This window comes from Anomaloglossus baeobatrachus, chromosome 2 (assembly GCF_048569485.1).
Source record: "Anomaloglossus baeobatrachus isolate aAnoBae1 chromosome 2, aAnoBae1.hap1, whole genome shotgun sequence".
Taxonomy (NCBI): domain Eukaryota; kingdom Metazoa; phylum Chordata; class Amphibia; order Anura; family Aromobatidae; genus Anomaloglossus; species Anomaloglossus baeobatrachus.
In genome coordinates this window covers 267658982-267676084 of record NC_134354.1, presented here as the reverse complement: position 1 = coordinate 267676084, position 17103 = coordinate 267658982, and positions in this window count along the sequence as shown.

Below are 17103 nucleotides of genomic sequence, written 5' to 3'. Positions count from 1 at the left end.
CTAGCTCCATGGACCAAACTATACACTGTGCAAGAGAAAATCTCTCACAGTAGGAGAATGATAGCAGTAGAAAAAGCAAGATAATTGCAAACTTGCTTATTTTCATGCTATTGAACTAACTAAAGTATTTAATAACATAACATGGGAATAACCCTTTAATGGTTTTGAAACTACTGACATCCACAAATACTGTGTTTTAACAGAAACGCTAAATAAAATAAAGTAAGAATTTAATATAATTTGTATAAATATCTAAGAACATACTTATTATCTAAGAAGCCCCTCAAAACAGCAAGATGCTTACATTAGTGAGCATAAACGACTGTTCTTGATCTCTTGTGAGTCACATGAACTTCTCAGTATAAAGCATATAAACTTCTTATAGCTCTTGTCTATGCAAGTTCTGATACTTTATTTCAAATGGTGAATTATTCATGTTGACTCAAGTTCTGTTATGTATCTTTCACATCCTTTCTAATTACATAGCCTAAAATTATGCCTTTGAATGTATTAGTTTGGGCTAATTGACAGCATATCTAATTTACCTTACTCAATTTTTAGCTTCTTCTTCAGAGATATTTGGAAATGAAACCCTGACAAGGCAATGATTATGAATGTTCTATAAAAATGAGAAATAATCAGTGTAAGCATGTATCAGCATGACTGATATAGAGCCCTTTTCCTAAAACATTTGGTAAGTTTAGGTTTCTCTGCGGTTCTGTTTGATATTCCAAATCTTGAGTTTTTTTCCATTTAAATGCCCAATTATAATCAGAATTTAACAAAGTTCCAAACACAAATTAACTATCAACCCTGCAAGTTCGGAGATTGGTAAGCACATGATTTAGTAATTTCTATAAATTAAAGCGTAATTTAAACCCTTGCTCATTCTAGATTTAGGAGCCAAGTGGGCAGCTCTAATCAGTGAGTGACAGATGTCTAACTTTCTATGTATCCACACTCGTACAAGGATGGATGTCAATCCTGCGTTGGAATACCCACTTGAGCTCAAAACCCAGAATGAGGAGGAATTTCAATAAATAGAGTATAATTAATATTAAATATTTTTCCAAAAATCTATAGATCAACCATTTTAGCTACTCTATAACATGCTGCCCAGATATTTCACAGCATTTCCAAGCTTATACGGTAGGTTCTTTCTTAACCCCTTCCCACCCTATGATTAAATATTGCATCTGATTTAACCCAAACCCCTAGACTTTAGTAACTGTCATATTGTGCAATTTAAGGAGCAGATGTTTGCTGTTACCCATACCTATTACCCTGCTAGTACTGATCACAAAACGTCACCTCTTTACATGCTGTGATGAAAAGTGATGGTGCATTGTGGTGATTAATAAAGTGAGGGGGCTCCTTACATAATTTTACAAGGCCTAAAAACAGCTTCTGGGTTTTTCAGCTACAGAAGTCTTTTATACCCCAAAGGGTGTAAAGGGAATCTTTCACCAGGTTGTTTTAAGCTCAACTGAGAAGAGCATGATGTAGAGAAAGAGACATCTGAATTCAATGATGTATCACTTAGTTTACTTGTTACGTCACCGCCGGAGTCTGCTCCAGTGACTTCTGCTCTGATCGCCAGGCGACGCCGTGTTCCTGCCGTGGATGGTGCTGGTGATGGGAGAGGAGTCGATGCCAGCGGCACCGGTAGGCGCAGGACCGATCATCCACTGGGCTGGGTTATCTTGGGATCTGCAGTACTGCTGGCTGACTGTGGGTGGCATGTGTCTTCCAGCTGAAGTTGCCAGCATTCAGCTAAAGCCAATGGGAAGACACCACACCCTTCTTATTCCCCCTCCTGACACATGACCACTGCCAGAGATAGTTCTGTATTCCTGGCTCATGTGCTGTTTGTATTTTGATTCTTGTGATTTCTGCGTGTTTCCTGACTACCCTTCTGCCTGCTGTTTTTGTACCTTGCTGCCCGACCCGGATCTGACCACTGCTATGTTTTCTGTTTACGTTTTTGCCTGCTGATTCTGTCCCTGTTCTGCTATTCCTGGTTTGACCCTGCCTGACAACTACTCTCTCGGACTGCAGCCTTCCATAGGTAGAAATCTCCAGTACCCTGTGTAATTCCAAATCCCTGTATAGGGGTTAAAGGGTTTCAGGATTCTGGGGGTCCTGCTTGGTGAGTAGCTTCCCTCTAGTCTGTCCATTACAGCCTGTCTGAGTCTGTTGATCCAGGCAGGCATCACATTACTGTGTGCAGCAGCTGTGACACAATCAGAGCTTTTAGATTTAGCAATGCAGCAGAGCTGAAAAAGCTGCCCCCACCCACACCACGCTCTGTATGTACAAAGTCTATATACAGAGAAGTGCTAATCAAAAGGGGAAGGTTTGTGGTCAGAATATTGTAGTCTGACAATGATAATTCCAGATGATAAAACTTTCACTATGAGTAAACAACACAATTCAATATCCTGCGGTCGTCAGATTACATAGTAAAACCCTGCTGACAGATTCCCTTTAATAGTCTTAATATAAAAGGTATTATAGACTACACAAATTGTAAAGGGTTCAGCAACACTGCAGGAAAGGTTTTGTGCTTAGTAGGAAAATACAGTGGCCCTGTCAATCTTAAGAGATAACCTCGGCATAGAAAAAGTTGAAGGCTTGATGCTTTTGAAAGGTGAGTATATTTATTAGGATCCAGCATTAGTGAAAACAAATTAATTTCATATTTTCTACCAGAACAAATGCCTTTTTCAGGGACATCTGTATGAGGAAGGAGCCGAGTATATGATGATGTGTGGCTTTATGGCAGACGCACATATGTAATATAGAAGTATTGCAATGTATCATATTGGCGACTAAACTTGTAAATGTTAAAGTACACAATGAGACTGTATAGTTAAAGTAAAGGTGAAAAAAGTAAAAAATGCAACAAATGTGAAAAGGAAAAGGAATACCCGGCACCTCAATCCGAATATATAAAAAGTAAATCTTTATTTAAAATCCATCAAAAACAGATAAAAGAATCCATGAAAAAACAAATAATCATTATGACAAGTTTTAAGCGAAGTCCTAATTTAATACAGAAGAACCAATCCTAACTAATGATATGGTCAACCAAGGAAACACCACCACCCATCATATTGAGTAGACTAACGAATTAACATATACATAACATGAAAGAAAACATTTTTTAAGAAAAAGTTTAAATTCAATTTACAAAAAAAAGAAAAAAAAAATTCTGCCTTTCAAATTAATATATATATAAAACAAATCATTTTTAAAGTCCATGCCGTGTTGGGCTTTAGAATTAAAGGTAAGTGAGTCTGTCGCGGGCGGAGGAGGGGACGCTGCACTCTCCCACTGCTCAGGTCCGACTGCTGCTGCTGCGGCTGCCGCTGCTCGGTGGTGGCTCGAGCGGTGGGGCGGATCCCGGGGACTCGAGCGGCGCTCCTCGCCCGTGAGTGAAAAGGGAGATTGATTGGATGGTGGGGGATTTGGTGATTGTCCGTGATGCCACCCACGGTTGTGGTGAGTTTGGTGACACCACCGCTGCTCTGGACGGGGATCCCGGGAGCGATGACAGGGAGCAGCCTGGTTGTTAGTTCTCCCCTCCGTGGGTAGGGGGTTGGTTGTCCCGGGGCCCGGTGATGGGGTAGGGATGGATGGCAGGCGGGTTACGGGGCCTGGTGAGGTGCAGAGTCGCGGGGGCAGCGCTGTGCCGCACGGCACGGTGGTACTCACTCAGCCAATGATGAGGACACAGTTCTCGGTAAAACACACGGCTGGATGGACGGGTCCCACAGACGGCTGCGGTGTTGTTTCTCCCGGCAGGTTGATGGTGACTGCCTTTCCCTGCACCCATGTACGGTAAACGTTTCCAATGGGTTCCCACCGGTAACCCGCTCCCCGGCTTGGATATGGGCCGGAGGAGCCCCTTTTGCCCGCAGGCTCTGGCCCTGGGAATGGTAGCGTTGGCGGTGCCTGTGTTTCCCTCTCACGGTTGGACTGTTGCATTCTGTCGGGACTTGGCTTCTGGGAAACCCAGGAGGTTCCCTTTGCTGACGGATTTGTCAAATTCACGGCGACTCCTAGCCTTGCCGGGGTCCGTAAGCCCCTGCCAGATGGTGCTGACTTCTCTTTGTATACCGGTCCAGTACCGCCGGGCCACAGCCCGTCCACGGTCCTTACGGTAAACTCCGATAGGCCACTCCTGCAGACGGTCACCACCGTCTGCCAACCTTGCTGTACCGCCCGGGCCACACACCCGGACGCTGTCAGTTAGTTGCTCCACTACCACTTTCCCTCCTTCCACTTTCACCTCCAAAACTCAACTGTTCCTTTTCCCGCCTCCAGGACTGTGAACTCCTCAGTGGGCGGGGCCAACCGCCTGGCCCACCCCCTGGTGTGGACATCAGCCCCTGGAGGAAGGCAACAAGGGTTTTGTGTCTGACTTAGGTGTGCCTGACCGGGAATGTGGGGTGTGTGAGTGTTGTTCTCTGTGGCCCCTGGCTTGTCCAGGGCACCACAAGTCGACCATCAGGGCTTTCGATAGGGGGTTACTCTGGTGCCGGGACTACGGATACTTTACTCTCGATGGGGTTATCACAGGTGGTCGGTCCTGGCTTCGTTCCCTGGGCGCTCACTCTGCGGCTGTGGAATGGGGTACAGGGATGATTTTGGGGATATACGTGACGCCACCTGTGGTGTCTGGTAAGCGGGATACACCAGCACTGCCCGCGGTTGACCTCTGAGGCGATGGTGACGGCAGCTTAAGATCTCTCAGCTCCCCACAGGTGGAGCTATTTTACCTCAGGGCGGCGGGCCGCTGACCAGGAGGGAAGCGACCGAGCGGTAATGGCTGCCTTCTTCTCTGACGTCGCAGGGTCCTGTCGAACGGCGGAGAGACGATACACCGAGTCCACATCAGCTTAAACAAGTCCTTTTTACTGCCATCTGGTTTGTTTTGCACCGTACACAGCAGAAACAGTTCGGTTACCAGAAGGCCATTGGTCACAAATTTCGGAGGAGATTTAATGACAGAGTCTCTCTCTGAGGTAACCTTTCTATGTCTCTTTCTCGGTCTCTGCTCTGAGGGCTCTGTGACTCCCTCTTTAACCCACTCGTTAGTCTCGTCACTGGTTTTCCCAGGGGTCTAATGCTGCACGATTTCTTTATCTATCCCGCAACAGCGTCGTGAACTCGGCTTGGGGTTAGTAGTCAGACTCTTGATGGGCACCGGGACTCCTCTTATTTAGGATCCCAGGTTAACAGTCAATGGTTTGGGGATAAACCTGACAAACCTCCTCAGTTCTGTTATACCGGTGTCGACCTGAACTCTTCAGCCGACTCTCGCCAGACCTAAAGTGTCCTCTTTCCGTCTGGGTTACCCCTTTTTCTGTGTCTTTCTTTTCTTTTGGGGTACCCTCGCTCAGGACGTCAGGACTATGTTATTTCTAGCCCTTCTTTCAGTCATTAATTTACTCTTGTCTCTTCTTCTCACTCCTTACTGACTGACTGTTAACTGACTAACTGTCACCCAGTCGTCCTGGCAACCACGTCGCGTCTCACGCTCAGCTAGGCTCCACCCCCCTTTGGACATTCTGCTGAGTCAATGTTACTCAATCTAATATAAGACTCTGCATTTCTTCTCTCTTTCACCTGTGACCAAAGAGCACTGCACCTTGCTGTTAAGGTGCTGTATTCCCCTGTAGTGCCTAACCACAGGGGCGCCACATAAGTATCCAATATGCTTCCCTCATTTGCAGATGTTTTTGCCAATTACCACCCCTAGGTGGATATTTACCCTTTTCAATTCTATTTAATTGGAACTTGATGGTGTTCATATCATGTTCTGTCACAAAATGTTTCACTGCACCAGAGTCTGAGCTATTTTTATTGTTAATATTATTGAGGTGCTCCGCTATCCATTCCTTTAACTTTCTGATGGTGTGCCCAATATATCATAGTTGACACTCACTGCATTTTATGCAGTAAACTACGTGATGAGAATCGCAGTTGATAAATGCACCAATGATGCGAGTCATACCACATGATTAGGAGAATATTTTTTTTTTATTGACAGAGAATGCGCAAACATTGAAGGCACTACCTTGCACACTTGAATAAACCTCTGTGAGACAACCAATTATATTCATCCTCTCATGACCAAACCAAAAAGACGTCATCAACATATCGGCCAAACCAAACCACATTGTCAGGGAACGGAGTATGACTGCTAAACAGGGCATGCTCCTCCCACCATTGCCACCAATCCATGTACAAAATCACCAGAGAATGTGAAAATGTGGATCCCATTGTGGCACCCTCCAACTGAAAACAATAAGATGAATTGAAAGTAAAATAACTGTAACTTAGTAAGTATTGAGTTGTGGTAGCAACATATTGTTTAAAATATGAACTATAATTATTCATATGAAAACAATGCACCATTATCACCAATTGATGTGGTTTGAACAAATATAAATTCTCCACATCACAAGAAAAAAAAGGATTTTACTTCCTCTGAAAGTTACTAAAAATTTGTAACACACTAGTGCTATCCCGAAGTTAACCAGGTATTCTGATAATCAATGGTTGGAGGTGCTCATCTAACCATTCTCCCAATTTTTTATTCAAAGACCCTATGCCAGCTAATATTGGGCATTGTGGAGGTGGGAACTCTTCTTTATGTATTTTCGGTGAAAAATTGGAAGAATAGGAACTTCAGGTATATAATACTTTTTTTCTTTCTTCAAACTAACTCCCAGAGACACTCCCTCATCTGTACATTAGCATAGTTCCTTTTTAAATACCACTGTGGGATCCGAAGCAAGGCTTCTATATGTTTTAGCATCAGATAAAATAGAAAATATCAGTTTTCTGTACAGGGCTTCATCTATAATGACCAAACTGCCGCCCTTGTCAGACTGGTGGACTATAAGATTAGGATTGTCCTGGATGTCCTTAACAGCATGGTGTTCACAATTGCTGAAATTCACCTTGGAATTTTTATTTTTGGTCTCATCAAATCACATTTTAACGTCACGTTCTACCAATGATTGGAATTGATCAAAGGTTGGAACCCTTGATTGTAACAGAGAGTATGAGGGGTTACTAATTTTAATACACACTTCCCTATCTGACAAAATAAAAGCATTGGTATTGATGTCCTGCAGCTTCTGCAATGACATTTTGCACATTATACACTTTGATAATTCATTTTGAAAACTCATTAATGCCACCAGACTCTGGTGCCCCAAAACCAGTAGGAACGTTCACTTTATTAGTACAACACAAATCAGATTCATTAGATATAGCAGCAGCATTTCAATCCTTACCTGCAAGATGCTTTTTAACGGTTAGCAACTTGGCAAATCTGTTGACATCTTTTATAGTCTAGATCAAAGTTCTGGCCAGAACTTTGATCTGCATGGAGGATAGAATAGTATGTGGTTACACAGAGACATTATTGCAATAATTGTTTAGCAAGGAATATTGAGTCTCTTGCCCCTTGCTGGATACCTTCTGGTACATCCACGATGGGTGTGTTTCCCTCCTCTCCTCCTCTTGTGTTTTTTGGGAACTCACATGATTTATTGTTATCATATACTCTACATGGCTTGAGGCAGATGTATATGAGTGATAATCAGTGAAGTCTCTTTCTGAGGAGGAAAAGGATACTTGCCTGCTGGTCAAGTTTGGGCTAAATGTGAATCTGTTGCGGGCGGGGGCCGCTGCCGCTTCTCTGGGCCCGCTCAGATCTGGGGTTCACTGCTGCGGCTCGAGTGGTGACCGGACTCGGTCCTCACAATCGTCGGAAAGGGGGGTATTTACAGGGGATTTGTTGTGTCGGTGACGCCACCCGTGGTTTGCGGTGAGGGATGGTGACACCGCCGCAGCCTGGTGTTGGGGCACCCAGGGCTGATGAAGTGGGGCAGCAAGATGGGATCCCCTCCACGGATATGGGAGGTGTAGTCTCGGGGCCCGCGGTCTGAACATGGGAGTGATGGCTGCTGGAGGTGGCGTGCCGGATTTGACCAGGGGGCAATGGTGTACTCACAGTTCAGTAATTTCACACAAGTCCAGTGGTAAACCAAATTGCCAGTGACCGGCAGCCGTTGGAGGGTGTATTCGGGTCCCACACCCGAGTTAGTGAACAGGTGTCCCTTCCTCCTGCACGTTATGTTTGTCTCTCCTGTTGGACGACTTTGCATGGAACGGAGACGTCCACTCCCGGTTCTGTGTCTTTTTGGGAGCTGTGGCCCACGAAATCTGACCCGTGGGTTCTGGCAGACACCCTATCCCCCGCGTTGGGTTTCTGTTTCGCTCTCTGAGCTTCGGGAGAACAAGGCCTGAAACCTCGTCCTCTGCTGGTTAATTAACAAGGGGGCTTGCAACCTTCCTCATCTTAGGATCCAGGCACCCTGTCTTTGCACGGCCTCCGGACCGGATTCCCGCTGTCGGCACCGGCGGGCTACGACCCTGCCCTGGTCCACTTAAGGTTTACCGCGACCGGATCTCCGTCGCCTGTGGACCTGTTCACTGTCTGCCACCTAGCCAGGTAGTCCAAGGGCCCCTACCCCTGACTACACTGCACAGTCTCCACTTGACTTCCACTCACTACTCCTCCACACTTCAACTTGAACTCCTAAACTTGCCAGTTGTATTCCCGCCTCTGACACCTCAGGACCCCTAGGTGAGCGTTCTCATCCACCTGATCCCGCCCACTGGTGTACCCTTATTATCATGAGGGGGTGGCTAGACTTTAATGGCTGTGTGTTGTACCTGGGTGTGGGTTTTAGTGGTAACAAGGAGGATGAACACTTTTGTGACTTCCTGGTTTTGCCAGGGCGTCACAAATCCATTTCTATGAGATTTTTAAACAGAAGTGGTCCCAGGTCTCCTTGAAATTCTCTTTGTATAGACTTGATAATTTTTATAGTCCATGGAGTCTTAGATAAATTTGCTTCTCTTAACCTTAACTATATTGTCCTCCAATTTTTTAAGATTATGAGACATATTATTTGTAATTTCTCACAGTCCACAGAGCCCTTATATTTACCAAGGGAATCACAGGCTTCTGAAATATTGTGTTTTAATTTAGTGAATCTTATTTAATTCCTCATTTTTTACTATAAGCTCCATGATTTCCAGAGCATTTGGTGAGGATGTCATTCCTTGATGCAATAAATTAGTCAGGAAAATATTAGCCTCCAAACTGTATAAAGCCCCAAACAGTAGCCCCCACACTATATAATTGTCCCCCATAGTAGCCCCATGTTATAAACTGGTCCTCACAATAGCCCCACTCTTTATAATGGCCATCATACAGTATAGTTTTCCACAGTTGTCTCCACACGTAATGTGGCCCCACACTGTATGAGGGCCCCCTACAGTAGTCCCCACACTCAATGAGGGACCTCCACAGACCCCCCAAACTGCATAATGCCCCAAAATTATACCCCACACTATGTAATGACCTCCACAGTATCCCCTATATTGTATAATGCCACCCATAGTAATCCCCAGACTGTACCAGTGTCTCCATACTAGTGCCCATACAGTATGTTGGCCTGCACAGTAGCACCCATGCTATATAATGGCACCTATATTAGCTCCCAAGCTGTATAATTGCCCCCACAGTAGTTCCCACATTTTATGAGGGCTCCACACTGTATGAGGTCACAATAAAGGCATCCTTATATTATGTCTTCTGGGCATGTCGATATAGTTAAGAGGGAATTTATTCTAGGCTGGGGCCCCAAGTAACTACACTACTGAATATTACTCTTATGTAAAACCTTCAGAATAGTCATTTTTAACAGTAGACCTATAAGATACTGTCCAAAGATGACCATGACCACTTTGGAAAAAAAAGGCATGTTGATCCTTTAAGAATGTGCTAATGTCCTGCTTGTGCCGATGTCCTGTGCTGCATGCCCTCTAGAGATACCAAAAATGATTTCGAAGTTTCATGACTTTCCTCAGATTAGATTTGCATTCTATGGGAATGAAGAGAAGCAGGAAAAGGAACTGTAGATGCGTTTTTATTTTTCTTTTGTCCCTGAAGTGTCTGAGATCTGTTGCTCTTAGATACTGACAGGTTGAAACAGTGCTTTAATGTCAAAAGACTTAGGTTTTGTCATTCACTCTGATACATCAGATCAAACATTAGCTATCCTGGGTGAACAATGCAGGAATCAATGCAGATGCCGCTCAGCCCTAAAATTAAATATTTTCAAGATAGTAACTTTTGTACTTACTAATAAAGCTTTTATAACAAGATAATTCTAATTTTGGGCTATGAATATTCCAATTTGCCACAGAAATGTGCTCTTCAGAGCATCCGGGGGCATCACAGTGCTGACCAGACCCCAATCAAAGGTCAATAAAACTTTCACACTGCTTATCTATAAACCAAAACAATATGTATGGCCACAACAGTTTGCCCCCTTGCCATAGTGATAGTTCTGCTTCACATAACTTGTTTTTTTTGTTTTTTTTCACTGCACTATTCTATGTCCTGTTGTGTATAAATATGTGACTCTTCAGATTTTGTGTTATACCATGCCTGATGAAGAGACCAGAGTAGTCTCGAAAGCTTGCTATTATTACTAGTGATGAGCGAGTACTAAAAAGCTCGGGTGCTCGAAGCTCGGGCCGAGCCTCCCAAGATACTCGTGTACTCGGCCCGAGCAACGAGCCCAATGTTATCCTATGGGAGACCCGAGTATTTTTGTGAAATGACCCCCCGGCAGCATGGAGAAACCCTAAAAATGTCACAAAAGTCTCAGAAGAGTGCTCAAATGACATGGCAACAGCATGGGGAAGACCCCTTGAAGCATTTATCACTGAAAAGTCACAGCTGTGAACAATTTTGTCCGCGTTTTACGCCATTTTTACGGACTCACCAGAAAGCCTTCCAAAATGACCCCAAAATGATTTTTCATGGCGGAAATGTTAAGGGCACATACCCAATAGTGAGATAGAGCTGGTGTATGTTACTTTTTGAGATTAATACATGAAAGATTTTACGTGAAAACATTGTGTGGCACTCCGATGTCCCTGAGAAGAGACGTACATGAAGGCCTCTTGAGTCTAATGTGCCCATTTTGAGGAAGTGAGTCTTTGTAGTATTTTCCTTTGCCAGGGCAGTCCAAAATTGTGAGGTTCACCAATGCCCCTGCATACAGACGTGCATGAGGGCCTGTAAACCTGAAGTGCCCATTGGAAGGAAGTGGGTCTATTGTAGTATAGCCCTTTGGCAGGGCAGCCAAAAATTGGGAGGCTCCACGTTGTCCCTGGATAGAGACGTGCATGAGGGCCTGTAAACCTGAAGTGCCCATTGGAAGGAAGTGGGTCTATTGTAGTATAGCCCTTAGGCAGGGCAGCCAAAAATTGGGAGGCTCCACGTTGTCCCTGGATAGAGACGTGCATGAGGGCCTGTAAACCTGAAGTGCCCATTGGAAGGAAGTGGGTCTATTGTAGTATAGCCCTTAGGCAGGGCAGCCAAAAATTGGGAGGCTCCACGTTGTCCCTGGGTAGAGACGTGCATGAGGGCCTCAAAACATTGTTCCCATTGCAAAGGAGCGGGTCTCCTGTCGTTGTAATGTCCATTCTGCAAAGAATGGGCGCAAAAATTTACCACTGGGGGTATACCTGAAACAAAGGCCTAAGTATTGCAATTTGTAACGGTCATCATGGTGGCGCATGAGGAGAAGGAGGAGCAGTCAAGTGATTATCCAAAGTCCAGAAGTGTGTACCCATGGGTGAGTGGAGGTACATGGCAAACTTTAAATTCCGCTCTCATTTGCTGGTGGTGTGGTGAAGTCTGGCCCAATCCAACCCTTGTTCATCTTGATCAGAGTCAGCCTGTCAGCATTTTCAGTTGACAGGCGGGTGCGTTTATCTGTAATGATTCCACCTGCGGCACTAAAAACACTCTCTGACAAAACGCTAGCGGCAGGGCAGGCCAGGACTTCCAAGGCATAGAGAGCCAATTCATGCCACGTGTCCAGCTTGGATACCCAATAATTGTAAGGCACAGAGGAATGTCGGAGTACAGTTGTTCGATCTGCAAGGTACTCCTTCAGCATCTGGGCAAACTTAGGATTTCTTGTGGCACTACCCCGCACCTCAGGGGCTGTGGTACGTGAGGGGCTGAGAAAACTGTCCCACATCTTAAAGACTGTTCCCCTACCTCTGGCGGATTGGACTTGTGCCTCTCTCGGCTGTACGCCTCGGTTGTCCACTGATTCCTGACCTATGCCGCTAGCGTTTTGTGAGGGGAATGCTTTGCCTACTTCCGTGACTATGGCCTTCCGGAACTGCTGCATTTTGGTTGACCTCTCCTCCACGGGAATAAGAGACAAAAAGTTCTCCTTGTAGCGTGGGTCTAACAGTGTTACCAACCAGTAATGATTGTCGGCCAAGATGTTCTTAACGCGAGGGTCACGAGACAGGCAGCTTACCATAAAGTCAGCCATGTGCGCCAGACTCTTAACAGCCAGGACTTCAGTAGCCTGACCAACAAGATGACTGAACATGCTGTCCTCCTCCTCCTCCTCCTCCTCATCTACCCTGTCCTCTGGCCAGCCACGCTGAACCGAGGATATGACTGGTGTGCATGTCATATCCTCAATTTGGCCGGAGAGTTGCTCCATGTCTTCATCCTCCTCCTCGTCAAAGTCCTCCACTGCACGTTGTGATGAGACGAGGCTGGGCTGTGTGTTATCATCACCCACACCCACTACTGTTTCTTGCTGCAACTCATCACGCTCCGCCTGCAATGCATCATGTTTGTTTTTCAGCAGAGACCGTTTTAGAAGGCAGAGTAGCGGTATGGTGACGCTAATAATGGCGTCATCACCACTCACCATCTTGGTGGAGTCCTCAAAGTTTTGGAGGATGGTACATAGGTCTGACATCCATCTCCACTCCTCAGGTGTTATGTGTGGAGTTTGACCCATTTCCCGACGGCTTAGGTGATGCAGGTACTCAACAACTGCCCTCTTCTGCTCACATATCCTGACCAACATGTGCAGAGTTGAATTCCAACGCGTGGGGACATCACACACCAGTCTGTGAGCCGGAAGATGCAAACTGCGCTGAAAGCCGGCAAGGCCGGCTGAAGCAGTAGGTGACTTTCGAAAATGTGCAGACAGGCGGCGAACTTTTACCAGCAGATCAGACAGCTCTGGGTATGACTTTAGAAACCGCTGAACCACGAGGTTGAGCACATGGGCCACGCATGGAACATGTGTCAGCTGGCCTCGCCTCAAAGCCGCCACCAGGTTCCGGCCATTGTCACACACGACCTTTCCTGGCTTTAGGTTCAGAGGTGTGAGCCAGTGATCTGCCTGCTGTTTCAGAGCTGTCCACAGCTCTTCTGCATTGTGGGGTTTGTCACCTATGCAGATTAGCTTCAGCACAGCCTGTTGCCGCTTCGCCGAGGCAGTGCTGCAGTGCTTCCAGCTTGTGACTGGTGTGGAGGGTACAGTGGATGAGGATGCGCAGGAGGAGGAGGAGGCTGAAGAGCATGACATTCCGGAGCTGTAGAGTGTGGGTGAAACACTGACTGAGGTAGGGCCTGCAAACCTTGGTGTGGGAAGGACGTGTTCCGTCCCTCGCTCAGACTGGGTCCCAGCTTCCACAATATTAACCCAGTGTGCCGTCAACGAGATGTAGCGGCCTTGCCCACAAGCACTTGTCCACGTGTCTGTGGTTAGGTGGACCTTGGGTGAAACAGCGTTGTTCAGGGCACGTGTGATGTTTTGTGACACGTGGTTATGCAACGCGGGGACGGCACACCGGGAGAAATAGTGGCGGCTGGGGACCGAGTAACGTGGGACAGCTGCCACCATCAGGTCACGGAATGCTTCTGTCTCCACCAGCCTAAAAGGCAACATTTCCAGCGCAAGCAGTCGCGAAATGTTAGCATTTAGAACTGTGGCATGTGGGGTGTTGGCAGTGTATTTGCGCCTGCGTTCAAAGGTTTGCTGAATGGATAACTGAACGCTGCGCTGGGACAAGGACGTGCTTGATGATGGTGTTCTTTCTGCGTAGGCAACTGCAGGTGCAGGAGTGGAGGAGGCTTGTTCGCAGGCAGCATGGACAGGGGATTGGCTCGCATGCACAACCAGCGAAGACGTAGCAGTGACATCAGCAAGCACTGCTCCTCGACTCTGTTGTACTTCCCACAAAGTCGGGTGCTTGGCTGACATGTGCCTGATCATGCTGGTGGTGGTCAGGCTGCTAGTTTTGGTACCCCTGCTGATGCTGGCACGGCAGGTGTTGCAAATGGCCTTTTTTGAATCATCTGGATCCAACTTAAAAAACTGCCAGACTCGGGAAGACCTAACATTTGTACAGGCACCTTGTGTCGTCGTGTTGTTCCGGGGAATGGTTGCCTGACTTCTGCCTGGGGCCACCACCCTGCTTCTTACTGCCTGTTGTGATGCTACGCCTCCCTCCCCCTGTGCACTGCTGTCCTCGCTCTGCATATCCTCCTGCCAGGTTGGGTCAGTTACTGGATCATCCACCACGTCGTCTTCCTCTTCCGCACCGTGCTCCTCCTCCTGACTTCCTGACAATTGTGTCTCATCATCGTCCACCACTTGTTGAGACACGTTGCCAACTTCGTGAGAACGTGGCTTCTCAAATATTTGGCCATCTGTACAGACGATCTCCTCATGACCCACTTCAATATGAGCTGGCGAGAGGCCAGAATGTGTGAATGGAAACGTGAACAGCTCTTCCGAGTGTCCAAGTGTGGGATCATTAATGTCCGAGGAGGACGTGTACTCAGCCTGGTGGTAGGAAGGAGGATCAGGTTCAGAAATGTGCGGTGCAGTATCACGGCTACTGACACTTGACCGTGTGGAAGACAGAGTGTTTGTGGTGGTGCTAATCTGACTGGAAGCATTATCTGCTATCCAGCTAACAACCTGTTGACACTGGTCTTGGTTCAAGAGCGGTGTACTGCTGCGGTCCCCAAGAATTTGGGACAGGACGTGCGAGCGACTAGATGTGGCCCTTTGTTGTGGCGAAATTAGAGCTTGCCCACGACCTCGGCCTCTGCCTGCACCACCATCACGTCCACTTCCTTGTTCCTTGCCAATGCCCTTGCGCATTTTGCAATGCTGTGCTGACGTGTATATTCACTACTTGTGCGTTATATCAAAGTTTGTGGAAATTGCACACAAGTGCACCTGTACGCTGCCACCGACAGGCACACACGTGCGGTTTTAAAAACCAAGCACGGACGCAATAAGAACCTAACAGGTTTTTTTGGGGAGCGACAATTACAGACAAGTCAGACACTATCTGGACTGTTTTAGACTGTGTACACCAGCCCCAGATATGATGAAGGCTGGTATACGGTCACCACTAGGAATGGCTATATATACCCTGCCTGCCTGCCTGCCTGTATACTGGTACAATAGTCCTGACAAGGACTCTTCTGGTCACTAGCCTGTATTCAGACCTGGCTATACCCTGCCTGTATATAGCAACAATAGTCCTGAGAAGGACTCTGCTACTGTACTCCGACCTGGCTATACCCTGCCTGCCTGTATACAACTAGAATAGTCCTGAGAAGGACTTTTGGTCACACTGTTTGCAGCCCAGCAACTGAAAAAGCTATAAAGGGCCGCAAAGCTTTCCCTGAATCAGCGACACTCTCCCTGCACTCACTGTCTGGATAGCTGTGAGCAGAGCACAGCGCGCCGGCCGGTATAAAGGCTCGGTCACGCTGTGCAGGCCGGCCAATCACTGCAATTCCACAACTAACAGGGCTGTGGCATTGCAGTGGTCTGCCAGCCAATCCCTGCATGAGGGCTGGCTCTCAAAAGAGCGCCAACATGCAGGGATGAAGACCACGAGTACAGCACGAGTATCGCGAGATTACTCGGTCCCCGCCGAGCAGCCCGAGTACAGCGATACTCGTGCGAGTACCGAGTAGTTACAGGCATGCTCGCTCATCACTAATTATTACCATCTTTTCAGTTAGCCATTAAAAGGTATCAACTACTCAGGACTCTCAGTTCTTTTAAACAAACTTTTTTACACCAACATAGACATACACACAGGGTCTGTGATTGAAAGCAGTCAGGCACGCTGTCACATTAGATTGGTGCGCTGTCTGACTACAAGCAATCAGAGATGATGGGACTGTCGGTGGGCGGAGGAAGCAGTGCATATGTACGAAGGATAATGAGTGGTCACGGAAGTAGTATGAGCAGCCCTGGAAGTATCATGACAGCTGCGCCAGAGACTGGTAAGTATAATGTGCCGCCCTCGTGCCAGCAGCCAGTGCTGCTCGGATCCGGATCAACGGTACTGCTATAGGGGTTCTCCGGACCCGGGGATCGCGTGGACACTCCGAATGAAAGGGGACGTATTTATACGTGATTGGTTGTAAAATGTCTGTGACGCCAGCCACGGTGTGTGGTGAGATGCAGCACCCCCGCTGCCATTGCGGGGCACCCGGGGACGTTGGGCTGGCAGCTGGATGTTAACCTCTCCGTGGGCAGGGATGGATGTCCCGGGACCCAGTGTCTCTATGTTGAGGATGGTGAGTGCATGGGCCGGCGCACCCGGCCAAATAAAGCACACAAGTCCTGTGGCAAACCAAGGTGATGTGGCCGGCGCTGCCGCAGATGGGTGTATCTGATCCCACACCCGGGTTGGCAGTCAAAGTCTCTTTCCTCTGCACTCAGTGTTTTGTAGGTAGGATTTCCCGGTGTGAAACGCGGGAGTCCGCTCCCGGTCCTTTGGTTGGGAGCCGTGCCCGTCTGACGCTGACCCTTGGGATCTACGGGCCCTGGCGGTTGCCCTATCCATCTCTGTGGGTGGTTGTCTACTTTTCGGGACTTAGGTTGGGACAGGACCTAAAATCCTGCCCTCAATTGGTTAATTAGCTAGGCCGTCGGTGCCGGTCCTGGCTAAAGGGTCCAAGTACCCCCTCTGTGCTCACGGTTTCCGAGTCGGTTCTCCGGTGTCGGTACCAGCGGGCTCCAACCCTGTCCCGGTCTACCTTGGATCTCTGGCAGCCATCTTCCCGTCTCCTGCAGACTCTGGTTTCCGTCTGCCACCTAGCCAAGGTGTCAGTGCTCCCGACCCTGGCAC